This window comes from Pinus tabuliformis, chromosome 8, assembly GCF_031772625.1.
Source record: "Pinus tabuliformis cultivar Carrire ecotype Pingquan chromosome 8, CPIR1, whole genome shotgun sequence".
Classification (NCBI taxonomy): domain Eukaryota; kingdom Viridiplantae; phylum Streptophyta; class Pinopsida; order Pinales; family Pinaceae; genus Pinus; species Pinus tabuliformis.
Genome location: NC_142294.1, coordinates 2,018,637,237 through 2,018,650,760, shown reverse-complemented (window position 1 = coordinate 2,018,650,760; position 13,524 = coordinate 2,018,637,237). Strand labels below are relative to the sequence as shown.

Below are 13,524 nucleotides of genomic sequence, written 5' to 3'. Positions count from 1 at the left end.
ACAAGTTCCTAAGAAATACACATGTCTTGGACCAAAACTGTAAGGACCTGTGATCCTTGACACGAACTCCCAGCATGAAGTGCGAGCTTGTTGGTGAAACAAGCGAAGGTAAACAAAGGATGTGCGAGTTCATAACAGAGGTGCGATGAGCATAAGTGATAATGCACACGAAGGGAAGGTAAGCAACATGTTTTATAGGCGTGGGAGCATGGTTAGATTTCCCATGGGCTGACCCACACTTGGAGTAAGGCCGACATACATCTTGAAGGCATTTTGCGAAGTGTAGGGGCATGTGATTACATGGTGGACGAGTCGGCTTGGGCAGCCAACTCGCCCAACCATCCTTATATATATGCGATGGAGTTTAGAGCGAAGATGATCATTCAACCAAGCGAAGTCTTCAACAAGAGGTGCGAGTTAAGGGCCGCAACAAGAGAAAGGTGCAGGTTGTTATGCGCTCAAGACCTAGGTAGTTCGCTTAGAGGCACAAGTCTGAATGAAGGCGTAGTGCGAGGAGCACCCGTTAGTCGAACGAGGGCATGCACGGGTGAAGGTGTGGGTGCCGGTTGTGCAAGGGCGTGCACGGGTGAAGGCGTGGGCTCCCAGTTGTGCGAAGACTTGACACAGGTGTCTCGGGTAGCTCGGGTGAGCGCCTGCCTGTCGTGCAAGGGTAAATAGTGGAGACTTGGTGGAGTCACCCACCGGTGCGAAGTTGGTAAATGGTGGAACGTTGGTGAAGCCGGTTGTGTGAAGAGGATGTCTTGGTGACTTGGTGGAGTCACTCGCCCATCGTACACAAGAATAAGTTTCGGTTGTGAAGTGCGAAAGGCAGCTCGTGTGAGGGCGCACCCACTCGCCTTGGGCAAGGAAATCTTGGTTGTCACACGGTGGTGTGACGAAGTTGTAAAATTGGCTAAGTATGAAACTTGGTGTTCCCAAGTATACTTGTAAAGCTTTGTAATATTGAAACACTGTAGAATATATTATTCGGGCAGACTCATTGTTCAAGGAGTTGCCCCTCCCTTTATACTGTGCAATTGTGTTCTCTTGTATAATTGCTGTTGAAAATGAATGTGTATGGGTGTTCATTGGTATAAAGGAAAACATTAGTAATACTTGGTTGTGAAACAAAAACTAAGTAGGATAAGTGGTTAGGCATAGTCCACGAACATAAGTATTGGTGAAAAGAAAGTGTTCGGTGGTGCCGCACCTCACCAAGCGTGGTTGAAAGACTACCACCAGCCTAGGGGCATGACAGTTGGTATGAGAGCTAGTTTGAAGACTTGGTGGAGTCTTGCAGGAAGTTGGGTGAAGCAAGTGTGGATGCAATTGGAAATTGGTGACAGTGAAGCAGGTACTTGCAGGTGAAGGAAGTTGTTTCACATACAAGTGGAACAAGAGCTGGTTCATGGTTGCAGGCATCTTTGTGAAGCTGTTGGATGGCTGAAACTAGATCGCAAAGAAGAAGGAAATTGTTAGCAATGGCAGGTGAATCTCAGGTTGCATCTAGTCACGGTGTGAATGATGCTACTATGGCATTCATTGAAAAAGTGTTGGAAAGGATGGAGGACTTAGAGGCTTACTGGACTAAGAAGATGTACTTGGTCAAGAAGGATGAAGAGGCCAATTCGAAGATGAGGGAAGAGCTTGATGAACTCCGGACTCAACACGAGTACACTAATCTTATGTGTACACAACTTGAAGTAAGGGTCAAGGAGATTGAACAGGCAAGAGATCGAGGCTTGGTAGAGATTGTGGACTTGCAAAAATCTCTTGACGAAGCCAGAGATGAGATCCTCGTGTTGAAGAAGGCTGTGAGGCATAACTCAGGTGCAGGAGTGCCTCATGTGAAAGTCAAGGAACCAGAATATTATGATGGTACAAGGAGCGAAAAGACTCTTGGCAAATTTCTATGGGACATGGAACAATACTTGGAATGATTGGGTCTATCTGATGATGGGACGAAAGTGAAGGTAGCTACTCAGTTATTGACAAAGGATGTTAAGATGTGGTGGTAAAGGAGGATGGATCAGATTTCCAATGGCAGTGCTGGTGACATTACTTCATGGGGCGAGATGAAGAAAGCTTTGCAGATCCATTTCAGTCCTCAAGATGAAACATGGGAATCAAGGATGAAGATAAAGTTCATAAAGCAGACAGGAAACCTACAGACATATCAGCGGGAGTTTGCAAGTGTAGTTCTGGAACTTCCTGACATGGCGGAGAGGGACAAGGTGTTCAACTTCATTATTGGGTTGAAGCCTTGGGTATGAAATGAAGTGAAGAGGCAGAGGATTAGAACACTTGAGGAAGCTTTTGCTGTGGTGGACAAGTTGGTGGAGCATTATGATGAGGCTTCTGATGATAGGAAGAAGAAGTTTGATAAGCAGAAAGAGAAGAAAAAGGATGATGCTTCGAAATCGGATGATAAGTCAAAGACGAAGAAAGCCTTGAAGTGTTGGATATGTGTTGAGCCACATACAGTGAAGAATTGCCCTTCTAGACCGAAAGTGGCTGCTATTGTACAGTCTAATACGAAGAATGAAGAAGCTTCTATGGGGATGATGCAGCTTCTTGCTCCTACTGCTACAGAGGTGATCTCTCGGAGGGATCCTGAGAGGAATAGTTTGTAGTATGTTTGGATGAAGATTGGGAGTGTTGATATACTCACTATGGTGGATAGTGGGGCTACTCACAACTTCATGTATGAAGATACTGCGAGAAGGATTGGGATGAAATTTGTACTAGTGAAGGTACAGATGAAGACAGTAAATTCTCCTCCTGATTGTGTTCTTGGTGTAGCTGAAACGATGGACACAACACTAGGTGAGTGGACTGGGAAATTCGACCTCACTATAGTGCGGATAGATGACTATGAAGCTGTACTAGGGATCGAATTCTTGAAACAATTCGATGTTATGATTGTTCCACATTTGAAGAGGTTGTACATTTACGATGGAAGGGAAGATGTACCCATTGGTGTTCCAACCATTGGTGTGACAAAGCCTGATTGTAAGCCGGCAGTAATGCAAATGGAGGATGAGAAGCGAATGGAAGACATGAGTAAGCGGTTGTCTACAGTTGAGACAAAGCTTGCCAAGCAGTCATTGGTCATCAGGACACTTTCTGATAGTATCTTGGATTTGTCCAGAAGGCTAGAAGTGGTTGAGGATGATGATGATGATGATGATGAGGCATATGTGAGGCCGAATGTCTAAGAGGATGATCGGGTCACTTATCTACAAAGGATGGAGATAGAAAATCGTGACAAATGGATTGAGCTTATTAGTGAGGGTGAGCCTTCAGGCTCTACTCCCTCCACATCTTCTTAGATGACATAGAAGATGGAGATCATTGTTAGCTGCTCATGGAAGTGAGTCCTCAAAGCAGGTTGAGTAGGTATGGTAGATGGTGCAGGGATAGTTCGGCATCAAGCATCACGACATGTTGCAGATGGGATGGAGTTTCCATGGACCTGAGCATGGGTGAGATTCTTGGTGAGTCCAGGGTGTGGCAAAATCTGAAATAGACTGGTGAAGGCACAAGGATGTTCACTCTCATGGCTGGAGCGTGACAGTTGGATTAGCTACCCAACTAGTTCAAACATGGGGTCTGCAAGTGCACGGAGAGATGTTGGCATCAGGCAGGAAGGATGACAGTTCATAGGATGGGATGAAAAATGATGGAGATGGTATTTCTACATATGTTGCAGGGATGTTTGCAGTATGTGGAGGAGTTGACATCATGGACCGAGGATGACACAGTTGATGATCTTGGTGATAGCTACCAGGATGATATGTTGTTGAGGATGACAACAATTTTAGGTAGAGGAGGATGTAAGGACCTGCGATCCTTGACATGAACTCCCGGCATGAAGTGCGAGCTTGTTGGTGAAACGAGAGAAGGTAAACAAAGGATGTGCGAGCTCATAACATAGGTGCGACGAACATAAGTGATAATGCGCACAAAGGGAAGGTAAGTGACATGTTTTATAGGTGTGTGAGCATGGTTAGATTGCCCACATGCCGACCCACACTTGGACTAAGGCCGACATACATCTTGAAGGTGTTTTGCAAAGTGTAAGGGCATGTGATTACATGGTGGACGAGTCGGCTTGGGCAGCCAACTCGCCCAACCATCCTTATATATATGTGATGGAGTTTAGAGCGAAGATGATCATTCGACCAAGCGAAGTCTTCAACAAGAGGTGTGAGTTAAGGGCCGTAGCAAGAGAAAGGCGCAGGTTGTTACGCGCTAAGGACCCAGGTAGGTCGCTTAGAGGCACAAGTTAGAATGAAGGCGTAGGGCGAGGAGCACCCGTCGGTCGAACGAGGGCGTGCACGGGTGAAGGTGTGGGCGCCGATTGTGCAAGGGCGTGCACAGGTGAAGGCGTGGTCTCCCGGTTGTGCGAAGACTTGACACAGGTGTCTCGGGTAGCTCGAGTGAGCGCCTGCCTATCGTGCAAGGGTAAACGATGGAGACTTGGTGGAGTCACCCACCGGTGTGAAGTTGGTAAACGATGGAACATTAGTGAAGCCAGTTGTGTGAAGAGGATGTCTTGGTGACTTGGTGGAGTCACTCACCCGTCGTACACAATAATAAGGTTCGGTTGTGAAGTGCAGAAGGCAGCTCGTATGAGGGTGCGCCCACCCGCCTTGGACAAGGAAATCTTGGTTGTCACACGGTGGTTTGACGAAGTTGTAAAATTGGCTAAGTATGAAACTTGGTGTTCCCAAGTATACTTGTAAAGATTTTTAATATTGAAAGACTGTATAATATATTATTCGGGCAGACTCATTGTTCAGGGAGTTGCCCCTCCCTTTATATTGTGCAATTGTGTTCTCTTGTATAATTGCTGTTGATAATGAATGTGTATGGGTGTTCATTGGTATAAAGGAAAACATTAATAATACTTGGTTACAAAACATAAACTAAGTAGGATAAGTGGTTAGGCATAGTCCACGAACATAAGTATTGGTGAAAAGAAAGTGTTCGGTGGTGCCGCACCTCGCCAAGCGCAGTTGAAAGATTACCGCCAACCTGGGGGCGTGACAATTGGTATCAGAGCTAGTCTGAAGACTTGGTGGAGTCTTGTAGGAAGCTGGGTGAAGCAAGTGTGGATGCACTTGGAAATTGGTGATAGTGAAGTAGGTACTTGCAAGTGAAGGAAGCTGGTTCATGGTTGGAGGCATCTTTGTGAAGCTGTTGGATGGTTGAAACTAGATCGCAAAGAAGAAGGGAACTGTTAGAAATGGCATGTGAATCTGAGGTTGGATCTAGTCACGGTGCGAAGGATGCTACTATGGCATTCATTGAAAAAGTGTTGGAAAGGATGGAGGACTTAGAGGCTTACTGGACTAAGAAGATGGACTTGGTCGAGAAGGATCAAGAGGCCAATTCAAAGATGAGGGAAGAGCTCGATGAACTCCAGACTCAACACGAGTACAATAATCTTATGTGTACACAACTTGAAGTAAGGGTCAAGGAGATTGAAGAGGAAAGAGATCGAGGCTTGGCTGAGATCGTGGAATTACAGAAATCTCTTGACGAAGCCAGAGATGAGATCACAGTATTGGAGAAGGCTGTGAGGCATAATTCAGGTGGAGGAGTGCCTCATGTGAAAGTCAAGGAACCAGAATCTTATGAGGGTATGTTGTGGCCACCAACAACCCCTGTTTTTGTTTGGTATTAGCGATAACACCAAGCAAATGGGGACCCTTAATAAAAATCCAAAAAAAAAAAACATTTTATCAAAATTTTTGTATTTTAACTCCCTAATGCTGTATCGCATCGCGAGAAGAGAGTGAAACGTTTTCCTATGTGCATAATAAGCTGGGAAGAAGCGACGCGTAATTCATCACATCGCATATATTACGAAGCACTCTTAAATGAAAAACTTAAGGAATCTCCGACGGCCGATATGCGATGTCGCTTATCGCAACATCGCATAAGAAGCACACAATGATTGGATGACTAAGCACGATTTGCGATTCGCGATCTGCGATATTGCGATCTGCGATGTTGCGATCTGCGATGTTGCGATCTGCGATGAATGCGATCATCAACTCCTGCGATGACACATCTTGACGATGCGATCCTCGATATTGTGATGCGAGTCGCAGAAATCACCCATCGCAAAATTTCCTCGGCACAGTATTCAAGGAAAGTTGTCTATAGACCAAAATCGTGCGCGCGCCTTAAAAGAAATTAATGATTGTACGCCAAAGTATCCAAGAAGGATTGTGTTGTGTTTTTCGAAGAGTCAGTTCATTATGGGTGTCATGATTATGTATTCATTAGAGCTTAAAGCTTTCATGTCAATCTTTTCATCATTACTCTTTTCCTTTGCGTAAACTGTAAGACAACAAATAACATAAAGCAATGTGCAGGAAACATCTAAGGAAAAGGGGAAAGCGTCAATGCTCGGAGAACAGAGAAGAGATGCCTTCACAAACGGATGCCGCATGCAACAGGACCACAGATTCCAGAGTATCACTCAATAGATACTGATGTCAATAGGCCATCCAAAACTCAGAATCAAAGGCGCACAAAAGCAGCATGTTTGCAAAAGATCCTGAAGCTTATGCCCGGTAAAGCAAAAAGAAAAAGGCGCTAAAGAGGGAAAACGCACCAGAAAAGCCCGGAACAAAAAACGGAGGTAATTTTCAATATAGAAAATTGTTCAGAGAGCAAAGTCCCTACCTTATTCAGTCATTCGCAAGGCCGGAAACCGAAATAGCAAAAGCAGAATCAGTTTGAGAGAAATTTGGGTTATTACCAAGTATACACACAGTGAATGCACCAAGCTAGAAGAAGATTTTCGAAAATATCTTCTAGTTTGCCAGAAAGTGGTGCCAACGCTTGTTATTTCTATTTTTGTAGCTCAAACGAAAGGAGAAGACGACCAGCTGACTCTTCCCATGCGAATGTTGCATTCTTACAGCACTAAGGAGCAAATACAGAAACGGTTAGGAATTAGATTCAATTTTTAGAAATAATTTTGCTTTAGTAGAAGGGCGGTCATTTAAAACCGTGTCCTAAATTTATGTAATTAAGATTAATTAGTTAGCAGTATTTAAACCCTTCTCAGGCATTTGGAGAAGGGTCCAAAAATTTGTCAAAAAACTTGTCCTTAGAACATGCACTTTTGCACCCTCGGAGGGGGTTTTTGATGAATGGTTGGATCAAGATTTATCGATGTTTGTATTTGATATCTGCTACTGATGTTGCACTTTTGTACTCTTAGTAGATGTTAGAACAAGTAGAGATAAATCGTTGTTGCTTGAAGCTTATGAGTGGAACCAGTCATAAATGGTACTTTTATCTCTTGACCATTTCTGCTTATATTCTTAAAGTGATATACAGTTTTCAGTTGTTTATATGTTAATGCATGAATGTGTGGGTTACCATTTGGAACTTCTGTACGATGGAGTCATTTATTTGTGTTTGATATATGAATAACTTATTATGCGATATGCTGTTCACAACTGTTTTGCTTAACTTTTTATGCAAAGTGGTTTATCTTAATTGATTTCTATTCTTGTGATAGCTGAATGATCTTTATTACCAGTTATTGTTCGAAATCTCTTTAGATCGCATAATAGAAGAAATACACCCTAGGTTAGCGTAGATTAGATGTGTTGTTTCTCATTAGATTACAATAGCATAGAGTTAGTTTAGAAGTTTGAATTAAATTAGCTTTAAGTACTCCTAGATCAGCATCATCCAACTCTACACACACACACACCCCTAGATTGGGAAACTGGTCCCATTATCCCCAGTCGGACCCGCTATACCAAACGGATAAGGAGCTGCCAACCAAGGTCCGGACCGGGTGGGTATCCCCCTTGTTGACGACCCGATTTTCAGGGCTTCAACATATTTGGCGCTAGAAGGAGGGCCTGAAATATGAATGGCACCTAAATCAAAATCTAAATACCATTCTGAGAGTAAATCGCCCTCATCAACTCCCCCGACTTCCCCAGTACGTTTAAATCTAGAGTCAGAAGTCGCTCGAGTATCAGCCACTGCTACATACCCTAATATTTCAGACCAATTTACCATTGAACCCCCTGAAGTTCAAACTCTGATTCGCAAACTCCAAGGATTTTCTATTTTTACACATAGGTCTGATAAATCTCAAAGTAGCGTGACTTCGCAGTACAATCCTGCTCATCCCCTTACCAGATTGAAGAGTGAAAAATTTGGCATCCAGCCAACTGAATTCCCTCTCCCCACCAGGAAAAGAGCAAGGAAAGCACCACTAGAGTCTGGCAGTGAGACTCTTTCATCTACGTCGTCCATTTCAACTCCCTCACCGCAAAGTCAGCCACCCACATATTCATTCCAAACCACTCATCCATCTTCCACAACCCCTCCTCTTCAATCATCAAATATCATAATATCTTCATCTTCCCAGCATCAGGGATCATCCTCTGCACTTTCATTTACTAGCAGCTCAACGATGGCCCAGTCTCCATGGAACAATCCTGGGGCAGTTTTAATGCCTCCACCCCTGAGCCAAATACCGGCCCATCCTGAGAAATGGCTACCCAAATTCAATCCAGAAGCAGGCATGCTAGCTGAAGAACATATTAATAATTTCATGCTTTCTGTCAATCTCAACGGAGTTACCAACGAGGATGCTGTTGTCCGGCTTTTTCCCTATACAATGCAAGGAACAGCCGGGTCATGGTACTTTTCATTACCTTCCGGGTCTATCACAAGTTGGGACTTTTTTCAAAGTCAATTCCTTACCAAGTTTAGTGATGACAGATCAACAGCGACGTTAATCAATGACCTATCCAATCTTAAAGCTGAGGCTAGAGAACCCATCAAATATTTCAATTTACGGTTCAATAAAATCCTTAACAAAATTCCCGCTGCTTCCCAACCCAGCGAAGAAGTAAGATGTGAATGGTATATTACGGCCTTACCATCAAACTTGGCAATCTTCGTGGATAGGGAAAATAAGACAACCTTAGTTGAAAACTTGACAGAGGCGATAGCAGTAGAGACACGCGTAGTAGCCCTGGAAAAACGATCTGCGATAGAGGAACGTAAATCTAAGAAAGTCTCCTTCAAAGAAGACCACAAGAAGAAACAAACGAAAGACCCTTTCGATTTGGAAGGATTACAAAAAGTGTTAAAAACCATGTCCAATGAGATGATTGACATAAAAAAACAAGTAGCAGAAACTTCTTCAAAAAAGCCCTACAGAACTTTTAAAAGGAGTCCTTCAATGGATGTGAAACCACCCAACGCTATCTCAAACGTCGAATCCGAAGAAGAGGAAGAAGAAGAGAATACCACTGAAGGGCAGACCGATGACGAAGAAGTTGTGGAACTACAAGGAATGTGGGATTTCATCCTCCCGCGAGAAGAAGATCAAGAAGCATTTCCGATTAGCACACGAAGCAAAAATCAACTTGATCCTCCCCAAACTACCCCTAAGCAGAAGGGCACAAGCCCTGCAGCAAAAGATAAAGTCGCAACAAAGAAAACGACCGCTAAAGCGACTCAATCTAGCCCAGTCCAATCAGATCAAACACCTCCATCAAGAACACTGATTGTGTCAGATGAAATGGAGTACAATATTATTGATGACATGAAAAAGACTAGGGCTAATATCACTCTTTATGAATTGAGCAAATTGAAACATCAACAAAAGATAATGATGAAATAATTACATGCCGTGCCTACTACATCTTTGCCTATAGCTGTAGCTTCCCACAACATGGGAAGACCTCCAACCAACACGATCAATAAGGTTGATCCAAATGACATCGCCTTGATTGGAGGAAGATCAAGGTCTCACACTCCCCCTTTTCTTCTCACTTATGAAATTTTCAATAAAAATGTGCACAATTGTTTGGTAGATTCTGGTGCTTCAACGAATATTTTACCCAGATCAATATGTGCCAAGTTGAATTTTCAACCACAAAAATCCGCAGTACGCATAGTTCAGCTTGATCGATCTCAAGTCGAAGTGATTGGTGAACTTAATCAAGTGACCATAAGATTGTCGTCTAACCCGAAGGTATGTCAGATTATTGACATTCTAGTAGCTGATATCCCAGAATTCTATGGCTTGATTCTTAGCATGGATTGGTCCGAAAAACTCCATGGATACTTCTCAACTGACTGGTTGCATATGTGGTTACCCTACAATGGTAAACCGAATCAAATAAAGGTTGAACGAGAGTTACACCAAAAGTACATAGTAACGGAATTGGAGGGAGAAAATGAAGCAATAGCATACAACAGCAGTATCATAGGCAATTACTCGGTAGATTCTTTCCTCGGCAATTTCAATGCTCATACCTCAACTTACTTAGAAAATTCAGTTTTGTCCCAAGTCGAAATTTTTTCCCAAACTGATAATTCAAAGTGTGTTAATTTTGTAGATAAACCTGTAAATACATCTTTGTTTTGGAAATTATATTTTGATGGCTCTAAATCTAACGAGGGAGCAGGAGCAGGATGCGTTCTGATTAGCCCAGAAGGAAATAAGACCATGCTTATGTGCAAACTTGAATTCAATTGCACAAACAATACAGCGGAATACGAGGCCTTGGTGCAAGGCCTATACAAAGCAATCGGGTTGAACGTTAAGTACCTTCAAGTCTTCAGAGACTCTGAGATTATCGTCAAACAGGTACGTAATACCATACATTGCCTATCAGGTCATTTGAAACACTATCAATCTTTAGTACAAGATCTGACTGCACATTTCATAGCATTCAATATTTCATCAATCCCAAGACTCCAAAATGCGAGCACATACCTATTAGCTAACGTAGCCTCTAGACTTATTCCCTCCGAAGATTTTAGTCCAGATAGATTCTCAATAGAATTAATCTTTAGACCGTCCATCCCTGACAACATTACAAACTGGAGAGTATTCAATGACGATCCTGACATTGTAAATTTCCTCACTTCTGAAGGATCCTACTCCAATCAAATAATTGACGAAGACCATCATGATCGACAAATACAACAAAATAGCACTGATAATGCTATACCTAAATCGGTGGTTAAGTTAGAAGACTTATATCATTTGAAAAGTCGGTTTAAAAGGTCTACCAATTCTAAGCTCTACAGTTCAACTATGAACTACGAATTAGTAAACCTAGGAACCAATGATAAACCAAAAAACGTTAATCTAGGCCACGGCCTAGCCCCTGAAGAAAAACTAGCATATATCCGTCTTTTGAGACAATACAAAAATGTTTTTTCCTGGAATTACGATGAGCTGAAGACATAAGACACTTCTATCATTCAACATACTATCCCTATGATTGACAATGAAAAACCTGTCCAACAGAAGCTCAGAAAAATCCACCCCAATTTAGAAAATCAGATAAAAACTGAGCTAAATAAATTATTAAGAGCCAGAACAATTTTCCCCATCAGACATTCCAAATGGGTCTCCAATATGGTACCCGTTAGAAAGAAATACGGAGATATTAGAATCTGTATCGATTTTCGGAATCTCAACAAAGCCTATCAAAAAGACAATTTTCCCCTCCCACCTATGGAGCAGATATTACAGGCAGTAGCAGGCTTAGCATTAATGTCTTTTTTGGATGGATTTTTAGGATACAATCAAGTGCTGGTACATCCCGATGATCAGTTAAAAACCACATTCCGAACTAAATGGGGCACATACGCATATCGGAAGATGCCATTTGGTTTGATCAATGCCGGCGCTACATTTCAGAGAGCCCGGCATCACATTCAAGGGTTTAGTCAATAAATCTGTAGTGATTTACCTGGATGATATAACAATGTACTCCAAGAAGAGAAGCGACCATCTCAAAGACTTGAAACAAATCTTTCAACGATGTTTAAGGTATGGGATTTCACTTAACCCAAAGAAATCTTCTTTCGCATTAAGTGAAGGAAAACTTCTAGGATTCATAGTGTCAAAATCTGGTATTCACATTGAGCCTGACAGAATCCAAGAAATTTCTTAAATATCCATGCCTCATAACAAAAAAGCCATGCAATCTTTCCTTGGTCAAATCAATTTTGTGAAGATATTTGTCCCAGATTTTCACGTATTGTTTCTTCTTTGCAAAACAGGATTAAAAAGAATTCAAACTTTAAATGGGGTCAAGATGAGCATGAAGCATTCAACCTGATCAAACAAGCTATCATTAACGCTCCATCTTTAGCAACCCCGATTTTTTCAGAATATTTTATCTTATACACATTTGCCTCAGAGAAATCATATGCCGCGATTCTAACTCAAGAAAATCAAGAGAAAGCGGAAGCTCCAATCGCATTTTTTAGCTCGAATTTACAAGGTGCTGAACTGAACTATTCAGATGTGGAGAAATAGGAATATGCTGTTTTCAAAGCGATCAAATATTTCAGACCTTTCTTACTTAAAGCCCATACTAAGGTCATAGTACCGTTTCCAGCGGTAAGAAACCTTCTAATAGAGAAGGATGTGGGTGAAAAAAGAGCAAATTGGATCACCGCTTTACAAGAATACGATCTTGAGATCAAACCAGCAAGCATTGTAAGAGGTCAAGGCTTCTGCAAGATGTTGGTTGGAGCATTGCAAATTCCTGAGAATTCATCTGAAGAGGTACATACATCTGAGGTAAGCCTAAACGATGCAGAATCATTATATGCTGACACCATTTATTATCTTAAGAACGGGTATGCTCCATCACACCTGGATCACACCAAGAAAAGAGCTCTGAGACTGAAAGCTAAACAATACCATCTCATAAATGATGTTCTGTTTAAAAGGAATTACAATTTTTTGCTTCTTAGGTTTCTTGAGAAAACTGAAGCCGAAAAGGTTTTGCAGGAACTCCACGATGGACCAGCAGGCGGACACTATGCTGGAGATGCTACTGCACATAAAATCTTACGTGCAGGATATTATTGGCCCACGTTGTTCAAAGACTCACACAGTTACGTGAGGAAATGCCAAGTCTGCCAGACTGCTGCAGGGAGACAAAAGAAATCGTCCATGCCACTACAGCCGGTAAACATCGAGCAACCATTCAGTCAGTGGGGCTTGGAAATAATAGGTGAGATTGTTCCTCACTCTTCTATGCAGCATAGGTACATCCTCACAGCAACAGATTATTTTACTAAATGGGTAGAAGCAGTTCCTCTCAAGACATCTAATTCTGAAAACATTATCGAATTCATAGATCAATTTATAATCACTAGGTTTGGATTGCCAATGCCCTTAATGTTTGATAATGCCTCATACTTTTCTGGAAATACAATGACTGAGTTTGCACTTAAAAGAGGGTTCAAACTGAAATATTCGGCAACTACTATCTGCAAGGTAATGGATTGGCTGAATCGACAAATAAAAACCTGATCAGGATTATTAAAAGAACAGTTGACCAGAACCAAAAGAATTGGCACAAAGTGTTGGTAAATACTTTATGGGCAGATAGAATAACGAAGAAAGCTTCAATCGGCACTTCTCCCTTTAATTTAGTTTATGGGAAAGAAGTGGTTTTTCCAGCTCACTTAGTCATCCCCTCT

At 42.1% G+C, this 13,524-nt stretch overlaps 1 pseudogene; it reads left to right on the top strand.

Moving 5' to 3' along the window:
* The window catches only part of LOC149244516 (indole-3-acetic acid-amido synthetase GH3.6-like), a 48,056-nt pseudogene that overhangs the window by 18,096 nt on the left and 16,436 nt on the right, over positions 1-13,524 (top strand).